Here is a 19,870-nt window from a genome sequence, read left to right as displayed (position 1 = left end):
GCCCTGGTCTTCGTGCAGTCACATGTGGTGGGGTTTTATGCACACAAAATCAGTGGAGTGGAAAAGACAACCAGAAACTGGCGCCCTCCCCATAACCACGGAGGTGCTCCGGAGCCGATGAAAGGGAAAAGGGAAAGGGATGCTCTACCCACGTTCACTGCCCCCCCCTCCCATAACCACGGAGGTGCTCCCGAGCCGATGTAGGGGAAAAGGGAAAGGGATGCTCTACCCACGTTCACTGCCCCCCCCTCCCATAACTACGGAGGTGCTCCCGAGCCGGTGTAAGGGAAAAGGGAAAGGGATGCTCTACCCACGTTCACTGCCCCCCCCCCCCCCCCCCCATAACCACGGAGGTGCTCCCGAGCCGGTGTAAGGGAAAAGGGAAAGGGATGCTCTACCCACGTTCACTGCCACCTAAAACACCATGAGCCTCCTATTGACACTCGCTGATAAGCCTGAACATGAGAGGACTCCCACCTGAGCAAAACCCAGAAAAACCCAGAGTGAATTGCTAACCAAATTTAGCTACCAAGCTAACTAAACCAAAAGAACACATGGCTCTCAACTCTCTCTCCAACAATATTGGCCCAAACAAACATCCCCTCAAACAAAAAAATGTGGCAATCTGAACTAAACTAACCCAAGTTAACTACAAAACAATAATCAAATAAGCCAAATTACAAATAAACAAACACATCAATAATAAGACAAAGTCAATCTAGACAAAACCTTAACCAACTATAGCAAAATGTTAAAGTAAACTAAAATACTAAAGTATAAATAACTTTAACTTACGGATGAGCCCCCACTTGTCACAGCCCGGTCACGTGACAACTACCACTACTTCCACCACTACTACTAATAATACCGCTACCTACTCACAGAATAAAGAAACCTTGCAACCACACACAGACTCAAGGCCGAGCTGATTCAGAGAGTACACAGACAGTAATATATTAATGCCATCAGCATGGAGAACATCTAAAAGACTGGAATTCATAACTAAGGAGTAGAGAAACAGCAGTAGGTTCTGTGAGACGCCAGATACAGTGCTGTGATTGATGGGGACAATTTGTCTCAAATGAGAAGGAACATAATCTCTCAAAGACATGAAAGTACATAAGCACACACACACAAACACAATACATTGTGTAGATCAACACCCGCTCACCAAGGCAGCAGTCATACACTTGCACACAATAAGAGTTGATTTTCATTCATTGCATGTCTCCACTGTAGCATTACAATATTTATCACAGTTCTTCAAAAGTTCAGTTTATACAACCAACACTAACTTCACAAGCTAACTCCTAATATGGGCATGTGTTAGATCACACTTCCTTTGCCTTGTGAATAAAGCGCTATTGACACAGGATTTGTATTACAGAAGGTTGGTTATGTAATTATTACCCAAGCATGTCTATTTTTCCAGTGGACGATTAAGAGTGGATTTGTTGTACCAAACTGCCCCCTGTAATTATTATTCAATTTTTCATTCAAAATGTACCGTTATGACGGAAGCCAGGAGGCTGTTCTAGGAGTGAATATATTTCAAATTGGGATAGCCTAATATTTTCTTTCAGTTCAGAGAAAGTCAAAATAATATCAGTAAGAACCATGAACTGTATGCAAACATCTAATTCACTGGCGTATTTGGCAATTTATTAATTAACAGGCACAATATCATCCGCACTGGGAAAGTTAATATATGACGAAATATGATTTGTCTGTAGGCTACGTGTATAGCACTTTGTTTTAAGCATTCATTTGTTCACAATGTTCTAACCCAAACTGCACCTGTTAAAATGTTATAATACCCCTCAAAACACAGGGATGGCGATTTACGCGATTCACATGGGATACCCATTATCAGAGGACCTTGGAGTTTGGCAAAAAACAGGTTATTCTGGTTAGAATTATTACGCTCCCTCCGTGTGACAAGTACTGACATGGCAGATTTGCACAGGACTAAAATTACAGATGGTGGTGTTTTGTGCACATAATTACATTACCCGACATCCCGACATAAAACTAATCCCATCCAAATAGGGTTTAAGACATTTTGTATTACAGAAAGAAAGCGTTGAAATATGTCAAACCATTTATTAAGCAATGGATAATGCAAGTCTTGGCAATATACAGTCGGCTTTGCTCCTTCAGGGTAGCTCACTGGCCAAGCAAAGCATCAAAATAAAATAGCCTACAGGCAGGGAGCGCTGTAAACTATACCAATCCCCCAAAACAGCAGAACCTTACGCCAACCAACTGTTTAGCTATGCCAGAGCGGTGTTAAGATATCATTATAAACTGGGTGGTTCGAGCCCTGAATGCTGATTGGCTGACAGCACGTGGTATATCAGACCGTATACCATGGGTATGACAAAACATATATTTTTACTGCTCTAATTACGTTGGGAATCAGTTTATAACAGCAATAAGGCACCTTGAGGATTTGTGATATATCATATCAAATCAAATGTTATTGCTCAGATACATATGGTTAGCAGATGTTATTGTGAGTGTAGCGGAATGCTTATGCTTCTAGATCCGACAGTGCAGCAGTATCTAACAGGTAATATCTTGCAATTCCACAACAAACCTAATATCTAACAAATTCCACAACAAAACCCAATAAACACAATCTAGTAAAGGAATGGGATGAGAATATATAAGTATAATTATATGGATGAGCAGTAAAAGAGTGGCTAATATGCAATAGATAGTAAAGAATAGATAGTGAAGGATAAAGTATTTACATATGAGATGAGTAATGCGAGATATGTAAACATTCTTAAAGTGGCACAATTAAAGTGACATAATTAAAGTGATTAGTGTTCCATTTATTAAAGTGGTCAATGATATCAAGTTTGTAAGTAGGCAGCCACCTCGCTGTGCTAGTGGTGGCTGTTTAACAATCTGATGGCCTTGAGATAGAAGTTGTTTTTCAATCTCTCTGTCCCAGCTTTGATGCACCTGTACTGACCTCATCTTCTGGGTGGAAGCAGGGTGAACAGGCAGTGGCTCGGGTGGTTATTGTCCTTGATTATCTTTTTTGCCTTCCTGTGACATCGGGTGTTGTAGGTGTCCTGGAGGGCAGGTAGTTTGGCCCCGGTGATGTGTTGTGCAGACCACACCACCCTCTGGAGAGCCCTGTGGTTGTGGGCTGTGCAGTTGCCGTACCAGTCGGTGATACAGCCCAACAGGATGCTCTCAATTGTGCACCTGTAAAAGTTAGTGAGGGTTTTCGGTGACAAACCCAATTCTTTCAGCCTCCTGAGGTTGAAGAGGTTGCTGCTGTGCCTTCTTTACCACACTGTGTGTGCATGAACCATTTCGGTTTGTCGGTGATATGTACACCGGGGAACTTAAAACTCTCTACCTTCTCCACTGCTATCCTGATGTGGTCAGGGGGGTGCTCCCTTTTTTGTTTCCTGAAGTCCACGATGATCTCTTTTGTTTTGCTGACATCTAGTGAGAGGTTATTTTCCTGACACCACACTCCGAGGGCCCTCACCTCCTCCCTGTAGGCTGTCTCGTCGTTGTTGGTAATCAAGCCTACCACTGTTGTGTCTTCTGCAAACTTGATGATTGAGTTGAGGCGTGCATGGCCATGCAGTCGTGGGTGAACAGGGAGTACAGGAGGGGGCTGAGAACGCACCCTTGTGTTGAGGATCATGTTGGAGATGTTTCCTACCTTCACCACCTGGTGGCAGCCGGTCAGGAAGTCCAGGACCCAGTTGCACAGGGCGGTGTCGAGACCCAGGGCCTCAAGCGTATTGATGCGTTTGGAGGGTACTACGGTGTTGAATGCTGAGCTGTAGTCAATAAACACCATTCTTACATAGGTATTCCTCTTGTCCACATGCAATAGGGAAGTGTGCAGTGTGATATCGATTGCATCGTCTGTGGACCTATTGGGGCGGTAAGCAAATTGGAGTGATTCTAGGGTGAGAGGTAGGGTGGAGGTGATATGATCCTTGACTAGTCTCTCAAAGCACTTAATGATGACAGAAGCGAGTACTACGGGGCGGTTGTCATTTAGCTCAGTTATCTTAACTTTCTTGGGAACAGGAACAATGGTGGCCATCTTGAAGCATGTGGGGACAGGAGACTGGGATAGGGATTGATTGAATTTGTGCGTAAACACACCAGCCAGCTGGTCTGCGCATGCTCTTAGGACGCGGCTAGGAATTCTGTCCGGGTTAACACATTTAAATGTACCCACGTCGGCCACGGAGAAGGAGAGCCCACAGTCTTTGGTAGAGGGCCGCGTTGGTGGCACTGTATTGTCCTCAAAGCGCGCACCAAGTTGTTTAATTTGTCTGGAAGCAAGACGTCAATGTCCGCGACAAGGCTGGTTTCCTTTTTGTAATCCGTGATTGTTTGTAGACCCTGCCACATACATCTCGTGTTTGAGCCGTTGAATTGCAACTCCAATTTGTCTCTATACTGACGCTTTGCTTGTTTGATTGCCTTACGGAGGGAATAACTAGATTGTTTGTATTCGGCCATGTTTCCAGTCACCTTGCCGTGATTAAATGTGGTGGTACGTGCTTTCAGTTTTGCGCAAATGTTGCCATCAAGCCACAGTTTCTGGTTAGGGAAGGTATTAATAGTCACAGTGGGTACAACATCTCCTCTACACTTCCTTATAAATTCACTCACCGAGTCAAAGTATACGTCAATGTTATTCTCTGAGGCTACCCGGAACATATCCCAGTCCACGTGATCAAAGCAATCTTGAAGCGTGGAATCCGATTGGTCAGACCAGCGTTGGATAGACCTAAGCACGGGCACTTCCTGTTTTAGTTTCTGCTTATAGGAGGGGAGTAACAAGATGGAGTCCTGGTCGGATTTGCTAAAAGGAGGGCGGGGGAGGGCCTTGTATGCATCGCATAAGTTAGAGTAGCAATGGTCGAGCTTGTTACTGGCTCGTGTACTGCAATCGACATGCTGATCAAATTTAGGTAGCCTGGTTCTCAAATTAGCTTTGATAAAATCCCCAGATACAATAAATGCAGTCTCAGGATATGTGGTTTCCAGTTTGCATAAAGTCCAGTGAAGTTCTTTGATGGCCGTCTTGGTATCCGCTTGCGGGGTGATATACCCGGCTGTGACAATAACTGAGGAGAGTTCTCTTGGGAGATAATACATTTGACCGTGCTTCTACACCTGCATTGCTTGCTGTTTAAGGTTTTAGGCTGGGTTTCTGTACAGCGCTTTGAGATATCAGCTGATGTACGAAGGGCTATATAAATAAATTTGATTTGATTTGATCGTGAGGAATTCTAGGTCAGGTGAACAAAAGGACTTGAGTTCTTGTATGTTGTTACAATTACACCATGAGTAGTTAATCATGAAACATACACCCCTGCCCTTCTTCTTACCAGAGAGATGTTTATTCCTGTCGCCGCGATGCACTGAAAATCCCGTTGGCTGTACAGACTCCGACAGCATGTCCCCAGCTAGCTATGTTTCTGTGAAACAGAGTATGTTACAATCCCGGATACCTCTTGTCACGACTCCGACCGAAGGACACTCCCCTTCCCGTTCGGGTGGCACTCGGCAGTCGTCGTCGCCGGCCTACTAGCTGCCACTGATTATTTCCTCCCCCTCCTTATGTGTTTATTGAGTGCACCTGTTTTGAGTTAGGTAGTTAGTAGTAAGGCTTTATTAGTCAGCCGGCCCGCATGGTTCCTTGTGCGGGATTAATTAGTGTGACCGTCGGTTTGGTCGGTTTGTGTGCACGTCTATGGGTTTTGTGTTTTCCCATGTTGTGGGGTTTTCCTGGACAGTTTAAGTCCCCCTGTTTGGGGCATTTGTTAGTTCATTTACACCCTGTGTTTTCGTGAGGGTTGGCTTATGTTCGCCGTTTCTCTGTGCATTAAAATAGCACTCCCCTGAACTCTCTGCTTCCTGCGCCTGACTCCTCACCCACTACACTTAGACCGTTACACCTCTTTGGAAAGCATCTCTTGCCCTGATTTTGTCGACTTTGATAACTAGGGACTGGACATTAGCGAGTAATATACTCGGAAGAGGTGGGTGGTGTGCACGCATACGAAGCCTCACTAGAAGACCGCTCCCTCACACTCTCCTCCGGCGGCGTTGTTTTGGGTTTGCCTCTGGAATCAGTTCAAATGCCCTGGAAGGTGCAGACGAAGGATCCGCTTTGGGAAAGTCGTATTCCTGGTCGTAGTGCTGGTAGTGCTGGTAAGTTGATGTCTCTCTGATATCCAATAGTTCTTCCCGGCTGAATGTAATAACACTTAAGATTTTCTGGGCTAACAATGTAAGAAATAATACATAAAAAAACAAAATACTGCACAGTTTCCTAAGGACTAGAAGCGAAGCTGCCATCTCTATCGGCGGGCTTGTAGCTGGACGATTTAAGCAATAAGGCCCAAGAAGGTGTGGTATGTGGCTAATAGACCATGGCTAAGGGCGGTTCTTAGGCACGACACCTCCTTGGGCCTTTTTGCTTAAATAGACCAGCTACAGTCCTGTGTATCTCAGTTGGTAGAGCATGGCGCTTGCAATGCCAGGGTTGTGGGTCCGATTCCCACAGGGGACTAGTATGAAGAAAAAGGAGACTGTATCTAAGGAGATTGCAGTGGCAGAGGAGATGAAGCCGTGATGAAAAAACAGTATCTCGTCATTGGTTTTCTAGAATCAGTGATAATAATGGATCCCCGGTGTGTCAGTGGTCACCATTGCAGGTAGTATAACATGGAAGAGAGGACAGAAAAGAGTGTTAGTTTGAGCAATATGATACCTGGCGTACCTTTACCCTTTCTATCAGTTTGGGAATTCTTAACCAACACGGTGAACATGTGAGTGTCCATAGTTCAAATCTTAAAAATTGTGAGATCATGCAATGATTAAAGATAAATGAATACTTAGTGTATTCCCCAACTGTAAAACCCATAGAAAGTCATGACTGCTTCTAATAAAAATAATTTTGCGAGCGAAACACCCTTTCCTTAACATTATTCCATTTGTGTATAGAGTGACGGAGATAGGTAACCTTTGTCATTGCCTGAAGATGTCTCTTTTGAAGCAGAAATGTCATCTTGGTGTATGAGGATATTCTACCTATGTAACATAGCTAATGGACCACGGGCTGACAGAATCATGATCATAGCACTACTGAATGAACTCTGGTAGTGTCACAATCTCAGAATAAATAAATTGTAACATAGTAGAAGCAGAGGATCAGATTGAAGCCAGCATCAACTGAGAAGCAGTAGCAGCGCTGATTCAGAATTGGGCACCAATAGCTCAAAGCTAGCCCCTCAGCACTGACGAAGGAACCAGAGCTGTGAGGAGTTGCCAGCGTCAACGTTTAACAGAGGTTTGCCAGATGCTGCCCGTGCTCAGCATGCAGGCAGCATAACATGAAAGAGAGGACAAAGCAGTGTTAGTTCTGGTGACAACGACAATGTTCCACATGTGTGTAACTGTTTTCTGTATGTGAAGGAGAGTCGGACCAAAATGCGGCGTGTCTATTGCAATCCATGTTTAATGAAGTAACACACTAAACACAAACACTATCAAAACAATAAACTTAACGAAAACCGAAACAGCCTATACTTGTGTAACCTAACACAGAACAATGACACTAAGGACAATCACCCACGACAAACTCAAAGAATATGGCTGCCTAAATATGGTTCCCAATCAGAGACAATGATAAACACCTGCCTCTGATTGAGAACCACTTCAGACAGCCATAGACTTAGCTAGAACACCCCACTAGCTACAATCCCCATACATACACACCACATGCACAAACCCATGCCACACCCTGGCCTGACCAAATAAATAAAGATAAACACAAAATACTTTGACCAGGGTGTGACAATGTGAGAGTCCATAAATGCTAACAGAACTAAAGAGATATGAAAAAGATCATGCAAAATTAAAGGGAAGGAACATTGTGTATTCAGATAAAAGAACCCTTAAAGACATTATATGGACGGCCTCTGGAAAAGGCAGCCTTTGCCTGACTGAAATTGGCATAGATAAAGGCATACGTAGTTATAACTGAAGATATTGTGCAGAGAGAAGACCGTACATAGACTGCTGCAGAGTGGCACAGCTCAGCCATGACATGGCATAAGACAACGTACTACTAACAAACCCCCAAAACCATATCTAAAAGATAGCTACGCACCCACCTTATCTAAATAGCCTAATGTGCTACTGAAATTGCTCAGCAGTAACAAATCAAATCAAATTTTATTTGTCACATGTGCCGAATACAACAGGTAGACCTTACAGAGAAATGCTTATTTGCATGCAGTTTAAATAAATAATAAAAATAATAAGAAATAAAAGAGCGGTAGTAAAATAACAATAGCGAGGCTATATACAGGGGGAACTGGTACAGAGTCAATGTGCGGGGGGGCACCGGTTAGTCAAAGTAATTGAGGTAATATGTACATGTAGGTAGAGTTATTAAAGTGACTATGCATAGATAATAACAGCGAGTAAGAGTAGCGTCAAAGGGAGGGGGGGGGGGGCAATGCAATGCAAATAGTCTGGGTAACCATTTGATTAGAAGTTCTGCGGTAGCAGAGAGAACAGTCTATGACTAGGTTGGAGGGAATCTTTGACAATTCTTAGGGCCTGGTATAGAGGTCCTGGATGGCAGGAAGCTTGGCCCCAGTGATGTACTTGGCCTTATGCACTACCCTCTGTAGTGCCTTTCGGTCAGAGGCCGAGCAGTTGCCATACCAGGCAGTGATGTAACCAGATGCTCTCGATGGTGCAGCTGTAGAACCTTTTGAGGATCTGAGGACCCTTGCCATATCTTTTCAGTCTCCTGAGGGGGAATAGGTATTGTGCCCTCTTCACAACTGTCTTGGTGTGTGTTACGGATACAGGTATCCTGTGTGTGTATTCTCTGTGTGTATTTCTTTTCTCTCCTTCTCCCCTCCTCACAGGTGGCAATCATCATTCCCCAATCAGTCAGCAATCAGTCGCTAATCAGAAGACACACCTCCTCCTGTTTCCATTACCCAATCACATCCCCTTTCCCTTGATTTAAAAACCCATTCAGTTGTTTCCTCTGGAGCTCGATCTCTTTGTGTTTCAATCTCTCTGTGTCTCAATCTCTCGCAATATCTCTCTCTCTCTTTCTCTGGCTTGAGTTTTTTTTGTTTCGTTTTAGTACCTCCTTATCACTTTGTCCCCACCTGTGAGTGTTTTTGTTATGGTGTTTGATGGTGGGAAAAGGGGGAACCAAGATAAGTTTCCCATGGGCATACACTACCCGTAGGACTACTTTGTCTAAGAACACTAGTTAGAACTGGGCGGACCACCCACTGTATTTTTGGTTAGTTAATTAGCTGTATGGAAGTAGGCTAGTCTATCTTAGGGATATTTTTGGATATTTGTTTCTTTCCATGGGTCCAGCTCAGCCATTTGTCCTGCCCCCCCCCCCCCCCCCCCCCCCCCCCTTACCGTGTGTTTGCAAATAAACCCTGAGTGTTTGACGGTAGATATTAGTTGTCTGTGGTTATTTCGTTCTCACTGTAACTTTGCCACTATTACACTTTCCATGAGTTATGTTACAGGTCTCGATACCATCCCCCCTAGACTGCCGGGCCAAAGGGATTTGTAACAGTGTGCTTGGACCCTGTTAGTTTGTTGGTGATGTGGACTCAAAGGAACTTGAAGCTCTCAACCTGCTCCACTACAGCCCCGTCAATAAGAATGGGGGCGTACTCGGTCCTACTTTTCCTGTAGTCCACAATCATCTCCTTAGTCTTGATCACATTGAGTTAGAGGTTGTTGTCCTGGCACCACACTACCAGGTCTCTGACCTCCTCCCTGTAGGCTGTCTCGTCATTGTCGGTCATCAGGCCTACCACTGTTGTGTCATTGGCAAACTTAATGATGGTGTTGGAGTCGTGCCTGTCTGTGCAGTCATGAGTGAACAGGGAGTACAGGAGGAGACTGAGCACGCACCCCTGAGGGCTCCCTGTGTTGAGGATCAGAGTGGAAGATGTCTTGTTACCTACCCTTACCACCTGGGGCTGGCCAGTCAGGATGTCCAGGATCCAGTTGCAGAGGGAGGTGTTTAGACCCAGGGTCCTTAGCTTAGTGGTGACCTTTGAGGGCACAATTGTGTTGAACGCTAAACTGTAGTCAATGAATAGCATTCATTGAGAAAAAAAATTCAGAAAATCACATTGTAGGATTTTTTATGAATTTATTTGCAAATTAAGGTGGAAAATAAGTATTTGGTCACCTACAAACAATCAAGATTTCTGGCTGTCAAAGACCTGTAACTTCTTCTTTAAGAGGCTCCTCTGTCCTTCACTCGTTACCTGTATTAATGGCACCTGTTTGAACTTGTTATCAGTATAAAAGACACCTGTCCACAACCTCAAACAGTCACACTCCAAACTCCACTATGGCCAAGACCAAAGAGCTGTCAAAGGACACCAGAAACAAAATTGTAGACCTCTACCAGGAAGACTGGGAAGACTGAATCTGCAATAGGTAAGCAGCTTGGTTTGAAGAAATCAACTGTGGGAGCAATTATTAGGAAATGGAAGACATATAAGACCACTGATAATCTCCCTCGATCTGGGTATCCCACACAAGATCTCACCCCGTGGGGTCAAAGTGATCACAAGAACGGTGAGCAAAAATCCCAGAACCACATGGGGGGACCTAGTGAATGACCTGCAGAGAGCTGGGACCAAAGTAACAAAGCCTACCATCAGTAACACACTACGCCGCCAGGGACTCAAATCCTGCAGTGCCAGACGTGTCCCCCTGCTTAAGCCAGTACATGTCCAGGCCCGTCTGAAGTTTGCTAGAGAGAATTTGAATGATCCAGAAGAAGATTGGGAGAATGTCATATGGTCAGATGAAACCAAAATATAACTTTTTGGTAAAAACTCAACTCGTGTTTGGAGGACAGAGAATTCTAAGTTGCATCCAAAGAACACCATACCTACTGTGAAGCATGGGGGTGGAAACATCATGCTTTGGGGCTGTTTTTCTGCAAAGGGACCAGGACGACTGATCCGTGTAAAGGAAAGAATGAATGGGGCCATGTATCGTGAGATTTTGAGTGAAAACCTCCTTCCATCAGCAAGGGCATTGAAGATGAAACGTGGCTGGGTCTTTCAGCATGACAATGATCCCAAACACACCACTCGGGCAACGAAGAAGTAGCTTCGTAAGAAACATTTCAAGGTCCTGGAGTGGTCTAGCCAGTCTCCAGATCTCAACCTCATAGAAAATCTTTGGAGGGAGTTGAAAGTCCGTGTTGCCCAGCAACAGCCCCAAAACATCACTGCTCTAGAGGAGATCTGACTTACAGAAAATGTTTGATCTCTGTCATTGCCAACAAAGGTTATATAACAAAGTATTGAGATAAACTTTTGTTATTGACCAAATACTTATTTTCCACCATGATTTGGAAATAAATTAATTAAAAATATTACAATGTGATTTTCTGGATTTTTTTTCTCATTTTGTCTGTCATAGTTGAAGTGTACCTATGATGAAAATGACAGGCCTCTCTCATCTTTTTAAGTGTGAGAACTTGCACAATTGGTGGCTGACTAAATACTTATTGCCCCACTGTAGGTGTTCCTTTTGTCCAGGTGGGAAATGGAAGAGTGGAGTGCAATAAAGTTTGCATCATCTGTGGATCTGTTAGGGCGGTATGCAAATTGGAGTTGGTCTAGGGTTTCTGGGATGATGGTGTTGATGTGAGCTATGACCAGCCTTTAAATGCACTTCATGGCTACAGATGTGAGTGCTACGGTTCGGTAGTCATTTAGGCAGGTTACATTAATGTTCTTGGGCACGGGGACTATGGTGGTCTGCTTGAAACATGTTGGTATTACAGACTCAGACAGGGAGAGGTTGAAAATATCAGTGAAGACACTTGCCAGTTGGTCGGAGTACACGTCTTGGTAATCTGTCTGGCCCTGCGGCCTTGTGAATGTTGACCTGTTTAAAGATCTTACTCACATCGGCTGCGGAGATCGATATCACACAGTTGTCCGGAACAGCTGATGCTCTCATGCATGTTTCAGTGCTACTTGCCTTAAAGCGATCATAGAAGTAATTTAGCTCGTCTGGTAGGCTCGTGTCACTGGGCAGCTCTCAGCTGTGCTTCCCTTTGAAGTCTATAATAGTTTTTAAGCCCTGCCACATCCAACAAGCTTTGGAGCCGGTGTAGCACGATTCGATCTTAGTCCTGTATTGAAGCTTTGCCTGTTTGATGGTTCGTCGTAGGGCATAGCGGGATTTCTTATAAGCTTCCGGGTTAGAGTCCTGCTCCTTGAATGCGGCATCTCTACCCTTTAGCTCAGTACGGATGTTGCCTGTAGTCCATGGCTTCTGGTTGGGGTATGTACGTACAGTCTCTGTGGGGATTATGTCATCGATGCACTTATTGAAGACGTGACTGAAGTGGACTGGAGTGGTGTTCTCCTCAATGCCATCAGAAGAATCCCGGAACATATTCCAGTCTGTGCTAGCAAAACAGTCCTGTAGCTTAGCATCTGCTTCATCTGGCCACCTTTTTATTGCCCGAGTCACGGGTGCTTCCAGCTTAAATTTTTGCTTGTAAACAGGAATCAGGAGGATGGAATTATGGTCAGATTTGCCAAATGGAGGGCGAGGGACAGCTTTGTACATGTCTCTGTGTGTGGAGTAAAGTTTTTTCCCCTAATGCATCTGCAGCATGCAGTGAGAGTGCCATAAACGTACAAAAAACCAAACCTGGGGGGGGGGGGGGGGGGGGGGGGGGTTGTTGTATCATTTGATTTATACAACATGCCTACCACTTTGAATATGCATAATATGTTATTGTGAAACAAACATGAAATAAGACAACAAAAAAAAAGAACTTTAGCGTGCATAACTATTCACCCCAAAGTCAATACTTTGTAGAGCCACTTTTCACAGCAATTACAGCTACAAGTCTCTTGGGGTATGTCTCTAATAAGCTTGGCACATCTAGCCACTGGGATTTTTGCCCATTCTCAAGGCGAAACTGCTCCTTCAAGTTGGATGGGTTCTGCTGGTGTACAGCAAACTTTAAGTCATACCACAGATTCTCAATTGGATTGAGGTCTGGGCTTTGAATAGGCCATTCCAAGACATTTAAATGTTTCACCTTAAACCACTCAAGTGCTGCTTTAGCAGTATGCTTAGGGCCATTGTCCTGCTGGAGGGTGAACCTCCGTCTCAGTCTCAAATCTCTGGAAGACTGAAACAGGTTTCCCTCAAGAATTTCCCTGTATTTAGCTCCATCCATCATTCCTTCAGTTCTGACCAGTTTCCCAGTCCCTGCTAATGAAAAACATCCCCACAGCATGATGCTGCCACCACCATGCTTCACTGGGGATTTTGTTCTCAGGGTGATGAGAGGTGTTGGGTTTGCGCGAGACAGCATTTTCCTTGATGGCCAAAAAGCTACATGTTTGTCTCATCTGACCAGAGTACCTTCTTCCATATGTTTGGGGAGTCTCCCACATGCCTTTTGGTGAACACCAAACGTGTTTGCTTATTTTTTTCTGGCCACTCTTCCATAAAGCCCAGCTCTGTGGAGTGTACGGCTTAAAGTGGTCCTATGGACAGATACTCCAATATCCGCTGTGGAGCTTTGCAGCTCCTACAGGTATATCTTTGGTCTCTTTGTTCCCTCTCTGATTAATGCCCTCCTTGCCTGGTCCGTGAGTTTTGGTGGGCGGCCCTCTCTTGGCATGTTTGTTGAGGTCCTATATTGTTTAAAAAATGTTATAATGGATTTAAATGGTGCTCTGTGGGATGTTCAAAGTTTCAGATATTTTTTTATAACCCAACCCCGATCTGTACTTCTCCACAACTTTTTTGAGAGCTCCTTGGTCTTCATAGTGCCGCTTGCTTGGTGGTGCCCCTTGCTTAGTGGTGTTGCATACTCTGGGGCCTTTCAGAACAGGTATATATATAAACACTGAGATCATTTGACAGATCATGTGACACTTAGATTGCACATGTGGAAAAGAAATTTGTAAACAAGTTATTTTTGTCATTTCACTTCACCAATTGGTGTATGTCCCTTACATGCAATCTATAAAAATCAATTTAAATTACAGGTTGTTTTTCCAGACCTCAAAATCTGTCTTCTGATGTGGTTTAAGAATTGACATGGACTCAAAAGTGTTTCTTTATTAATAATTGTAACATTGAGAGTACATTTTTTTTAAAGATACAAATTATACAAATTTTAAGAATTCAGGAAAATTCAAAAATCACATTTTATGGGGCCCCTTGGAGTTGTTTATTAACCATTATTTTACTAGGTATGTTAACAGAAAACATATCTTGTACACCAAGGACCCGGGGAAGAGAAGAATGTGCCTATTTGAAAGCTAGCTCGCGACATATAAAATGTTTTTAATGTAGCTCTCATGCTAGAAAAGGTTAGAGACCCCTGCGCTTCATGGACACAGGCTTCCATGTACTGTTGACATTGAATCATTAAGACAGCAAGAGGTGAAGTCAATGGTCAATGTAAGATATACATTATCAGTCAAAAGTTTGGACACACCTACATTTTCTTTATTTTTATTATTTTCTACATTGTAGAATAATAATGAAGACATCAAAACTATGAAATAACACATGGAATTATGTAGTAACCAAAAAATGTTAACAAAACAATGTGCCTTTTATATTTTAGATTATTCAAAGTAGCCACCCTTTGCCTTGATGACAGCTTTGCACATTCTTGGCATTCTCTGAAATCTCTCATTTTGTTTAACACTTTTTTTGGTTACCACATGTTGGACTTTCATTTGTTTTTCAACAGGACAATGACCCAACACACCTCCAGGCTGTGTAAGGGCTATTTGACCAAGAAGGAGAGTGATGGAGTACTGCTTCAGATGACCTGGCCTCCACAATCCCCCGACCTCAACCCAAGTAAGATGGTTTGGGATGAGTTGGACCGCAGAATGAAGGAAAAGCAGCCAACAAGTGCTCAGCATATGTGGGTACTCCTTCCAGACTGTTGGAATAGCATTCCAGGTGAAGCTGGTTGAGAGAATGCCAATGTAACAGTATAGTATATTCATATGTGTAAACATACTGTAATTGTAATTGGATGCATTTTACCGCCATAACATACTGTGCTATGATTGGTTAAGACCACCCAAATGGTTAGGTCATGGTCAGTTTGATCCTGGTTGGCAATACGTGAACATGCCAGTTATAGCTAGCTAATAAAGAGCTACCTTAAGAAATATCCTGTAGTACTGCTTTGTATTATTTTGTACAAAGTGTGCTAGCCATTTCACGTCGGTCACACCAAGAGTGTGCAAAGCTGTCATCGAGGCAAAGGGTGGCTACTTTGAAGAATCTCACAGATAAAATATATTTTGACTTGTTTAACACTTGTTTAACACACACTTCCATATTTGTTATTTCACAGTTTTGTTGTCTTCACTATTATTCTACAATATAGAAAATAGTCAAAATAAAGAAACCCTTGATTGAATAGGTGTGTCCAAACTTTTGACTGGTACTGTATGTCTGGGAGAAACGATTTTCATTAGGTTTCAGTGTTAGTGAGTCAGCCAGAGAGACATCAGAAAGAGGGTGAAGTGAGTGATAGATGGACGGTCCACAACTGAATCCATCATCTGGATCAGATAGTAGATGGAGAGGAGCCTACACTACTCACTCCATCCACCAGAATCAGTAGTGATAGAGCTGCCTCTGGAATCTAACCAGGTACCCATCAATTCCCAGGCTCAGAAGGGAACAGGGATGTTAATGAGATGTGGGCATGTTGCCCATTGAGGCAGTAGCTGTAGCAGTTTGATAAATTCTTTGTTCCTCACTAGGATTCCTCCTCCTCCACTGAAATAATCGTAAAGTCATTCCACAGTCCGCACTGATTTGTGTTTTAGCCTGCAGGTAGGGAGGGACATATCTGTGGATGCATGTGTGTAAATGAGAGAGAAGAAAAGACAGAGGCTAGAGGGCGTTGTATGTGTGTGTTTGTTTTTTTGTGATCCACTTTCAAAAGAACCTCAACCCATTAGCACCTGGTAAATCACGCCTAAACTCTACACTGTCAGAATTACAGAGCATTTCAAGCCCATTCTGTGTACTATCATAATATATGTATTACAGAAACCGGACCATCTTCTCATCGTGGTCCCTAACAAAATGGATTGCGTCTCAAATGGCACCCTAAATCGTGCACTACTTTTGGCCAGAACACTTTTACCATGTAGGGGATAGGGTGCCATTTTAGAAACTACTTTTCAGAATGGAATGAAAAATGAATAATTGATTGAATAATGGCACAATGCAATTTGAACACGTCACACGTCACGACTCATCAGCCCAAGGTGGCTGAGTTCAAACTACTCAGGAGAAATATCTGTTTATGACAGTCATGAGAATGAATACATTTCCTTTGTATTCTATGAAGAAAATGTGAGAAAGAGGAATATTGTAGAATGCTGGTATCTATTGTCCATCTACATAAAAGGCAAACATGTTCTGAGAGATGGGAGTGTAGTGAATGAGCTTGAACAAGGTCATGCAGGAAGTTATGACACTTAAAAACGTCAGAGTCCCCTATAACCTTTAGCTGACCATTAACCTCTGGCAGTTTAACATGGATGTAGATCACAGCAGGATGCAAGGAGGAGAGAGAGAACGAGAGAGCGAGGGGGTGACAGAGACAGATGAAAAGAAAGAGAGACAGAGGCTTCTGTTTAAGCCACAAGGCATGTGACGTTGATATCAACGCTAACACTGTTCTGTGGTGTGTGTGTGTGTGTGTGTGTGTGTGTGTGTGTGTGTGTGTGTGTGTGTGTGTGTGTGTGTGTGACGAGCATGCCTGTTGTTGGCCTGTGAGTCAGGTTTTAACATGTGGTTGCAGAGGAGATTCATCCTGCCTGGAGATGGAACAACCCACAGAAATAGAATTCCTAGAATGGTTCTCATTCAGATTGCCATGGTCTGAGGGGGAGCCCTGGCTAATGACTGATGGTAATAGTCTTTGGCATGATGTACTGTTATGTCCCTGAGTGTCTAAGTAGTGTGGCACAAACGGATCGGATTTTAAATGTAACTGTAAGTGTTCCCAAGCTCTTTCAGACACTGTCTGTTTCCTCTCATAACTGTAGGGTTAAGAATCAGATGCTCTGAAAACCTACTGTATGACATAATGAAAAGCAAATAAAACAAACGCCAGTTTCGTGACTATGCAGCCATCTGTTGAAAAAACATCTAAATTGTCTGAATAGAGAATTACCTATTCAGAGTGCCCCCTCCTTACAATTCTCGATAACCAGAAAGGGCTTATCCTAAGCAGATATTGTTGTAGGAAAATGAGACATAACATTTTCTTCTGTCAGACAAGTATTTTACATCCTTCAGACATCACTGACCTTCAGCTTGGGGGAGGAGTGTGGAGACAGGGGACTCGGGAGGCTGGAGGAAGTGGGGGTGAGGCAGCAGGGGGAGGCAGGGGAGATGGAAGAGATGGTGGGGGAGGAGGCCTGGGGGAGACGGGAAACTGGAAAGAAAGACTGGCAGATGCCAAGCTAAGGACTAAATGGAGGTGGCAGCAGACTAGACCAGAGAAGAACTCCTGTCACTCAAGGGGGGTGAGTGGGCAAAGCCTGGTAGCCCTGCCTTGGAGCCCAACACTCACATAGCTACAGAGAGGGGGAGAGGTTGCCTCAGGTCAGATAAAATATTGTTTTTAAGATAAAAATGTCTAACTTATGTGAAATGGTAAGTTGACGATGTGTCATATAATTTACATACTGTACATGTACATAGGCAAAGTGAGTCATGTCAAGTGACTGTAGTTGTTTCTGTAGGTTGTGAAAATGTTTGGGATTTCACTGCCCCTCGTGAAAGCTGTTCACATTCAGTGCAAACATTGTGGAATTGTATGTGAGACATTGTAAAATTGTCCTTGAGATGTGATGGTGTACAGTTGGCTATATGAACGGTTTAATGTCCAGAATCTAAACAATGAAGATGTTGGTACAGAAGCCAATATAAATTACTGTATAATCACAGTCCTTTACTCTGTTTTTGTCCCCCATATTTTAAAACCCATTCACAAGTCACAATAATAATGTCTAAATGTATATAATCCATAAAACGTCCATGTGAATTATCCACATTACTGTGCATTGCTACATTTTCAATGTGTTCAAATGGAAGGGATTGATTTCATCCTGGATGTATTCCGTTTATGCCTTTTAACTTTTATTTTTATTTCAGTTTAAAAAAAAATAAAAAATGTAATTTTTTACAATTATTTTTTGGGGTGTGGCAGGTAGCCTAGTGGTTAGAGCGTTGGGCCAGTAAGGTTGCTGGAATAAATCTCCAAGCTGAAAATGTAAAAATCTGTCGTTCTACCTCTGAACAAGGCAGTTAACCCACTGTTCCCTGGTAGGCCGTCATTGTAAATAAGAATTTGTTCTTAACTGACTTGCCTAGTTAAATACAGGTTACATAACTGTCTGCTACTACTGGTGCCAAGCAGCTCTCACAGAGGCTTTAGTTTAGGGATTGAACACTTAGGCAATGGGACTTGCTTTAACAACTTGTTTCATGTGAATTATGGGTAGGTAATAGATCTCAGTCTGGACCAGCTGTCTGCCGCTCAGGTGGCAGATGGATATGAGAAAGGGGGGATGACATCCTGCGTGGAAATAGAGAGTGAGAAAAAAAGAGAGAATGTCCTAGGTGGAAATGGAGGTGCCTTGATCAAATCAAATGCTATTTGTCACATGGGCCGAATACAACCTTACTGTGAAGTGCTTCCTTAGAAGCCCTTAACCAACAACACAGTTCAAGAAATAGAGTTATGAAAATATTTACCAAATAAACTAAAGTAAAAAAATGTTTAAAAAAGTAAAACAACAAAATAACAATAACGAGGCTATATATAAGGGGTGACGGTACCGAGTCAATGTGTAGGGGTACAGGTTAGTCAAGGTAATTTGTACATGTAGGTAGGGGTAAAGTGACTATGCATAGATAATAAACAACGAGTGTCAGCAGTGTAAAAACAAGGGGGGGGGGGGTCAATGTAAATAGTCCAGGAGGCCATTTGACTAATTCTTCAGCAGTATTATGGCTTGTGGGTAAGAGCTGTTAAGGAACCTTTTGGACCTAGGCTTGGCGCTCCAGTACTGCTTGCCGTGCGTAGCAGATAGAACAGTCTATGACTTAGGTTACTGGTGTCTTTGACAATTTTTGGGGTCTTCCTCTGACAACACCTAGCATATACAGTTGAAGTCGGAAGTTTGCATACACTTAGAATGGAGTCATTAAAACTCATTTTTATTTACTCCACAAATTTCTTGTTAACAAACTATAGTTTTGGCAAGCCGGTTAGGACATCTACTTTGTGCATGACGCAAGTAATTTTTCCAACAATTGTTTACAGACAAATTATTTCACTAAATCACAATTCCTGTGTGTCAGAAGTTTACATACACTAAGTTGACTATCTTAAAACGTCTTGGAAAATTCCAGAAAATTATGTCATGGCTTTAGAAGCTTCTGATAGGCGAATTGACACCATTTGAGTCAATTGGAGGTGTACCTGTGGATGTATTTCAAGGCTCACCTTCAAACTCAATGCCTCTTTGCTTGACATCATGGGAAAATCAAAAGAAATCAGCCAAGACCCCAGAAAAACAATTGTAGACGTCCACAAGTCGGGTTCATCCTTTGGAGCAATTTTAAAATGCCTAAAAGGTACCACTTTAATCTGTACAAACAATAGTACGCAAGTATAAAACCATGGGACCACACAGCCGTCATACCGCTCAGGAAGGAGACACGTTCTGTCTCCTAG

At 43.1% G+C, this 19,870-nt stretch overlaps 1 long non-coding RNA gene across 1 annotated transcript in view; it reads left to right on the top strand.

The window, feature by feature from the left end:
• Nucleotides 1–15,267, top strand: part of LOC149970245 (uncharacterized) — an 85,247-nt gene extending 69,980 nt beyond the window's left edge. Inside the window, exon 2 of the long non-coding RNA XR_016493582.1 lies at nucleotides 14,834–15,267. This is a non-coding gene — a long non-coding RNA (uncharacterized LOC149970245). The remainder of the gene's footprint in view (nucleotides 1–14,833) is intronic.
• Nucleotides 15,268–19,870: the final 4,603 nt, after the last annotated feature.

Source organism: Oncorhynchus mykiss, chromosome 30, assembly GCF_057628025.1.
Source record: "Oncorhynchus mykiss isolate SJ-2025 chromosome 30, ASM5762802v1, whole genome shotgun sequence".
In the NCBI taxonomy this organism is placed as follows: domain Eukaryota; kingdom Metazoa; phylum Chordata; class Actinopteri; order Salmoniformes; family Salmonidae; genus Oncorhynchus; species Oncorhynchus mykiss.
The sequence above is the reverse complement of the archived record's forward strand: the minus strand, read 5'-3'. Positions and strand labels throughout refer to the sequence as shown.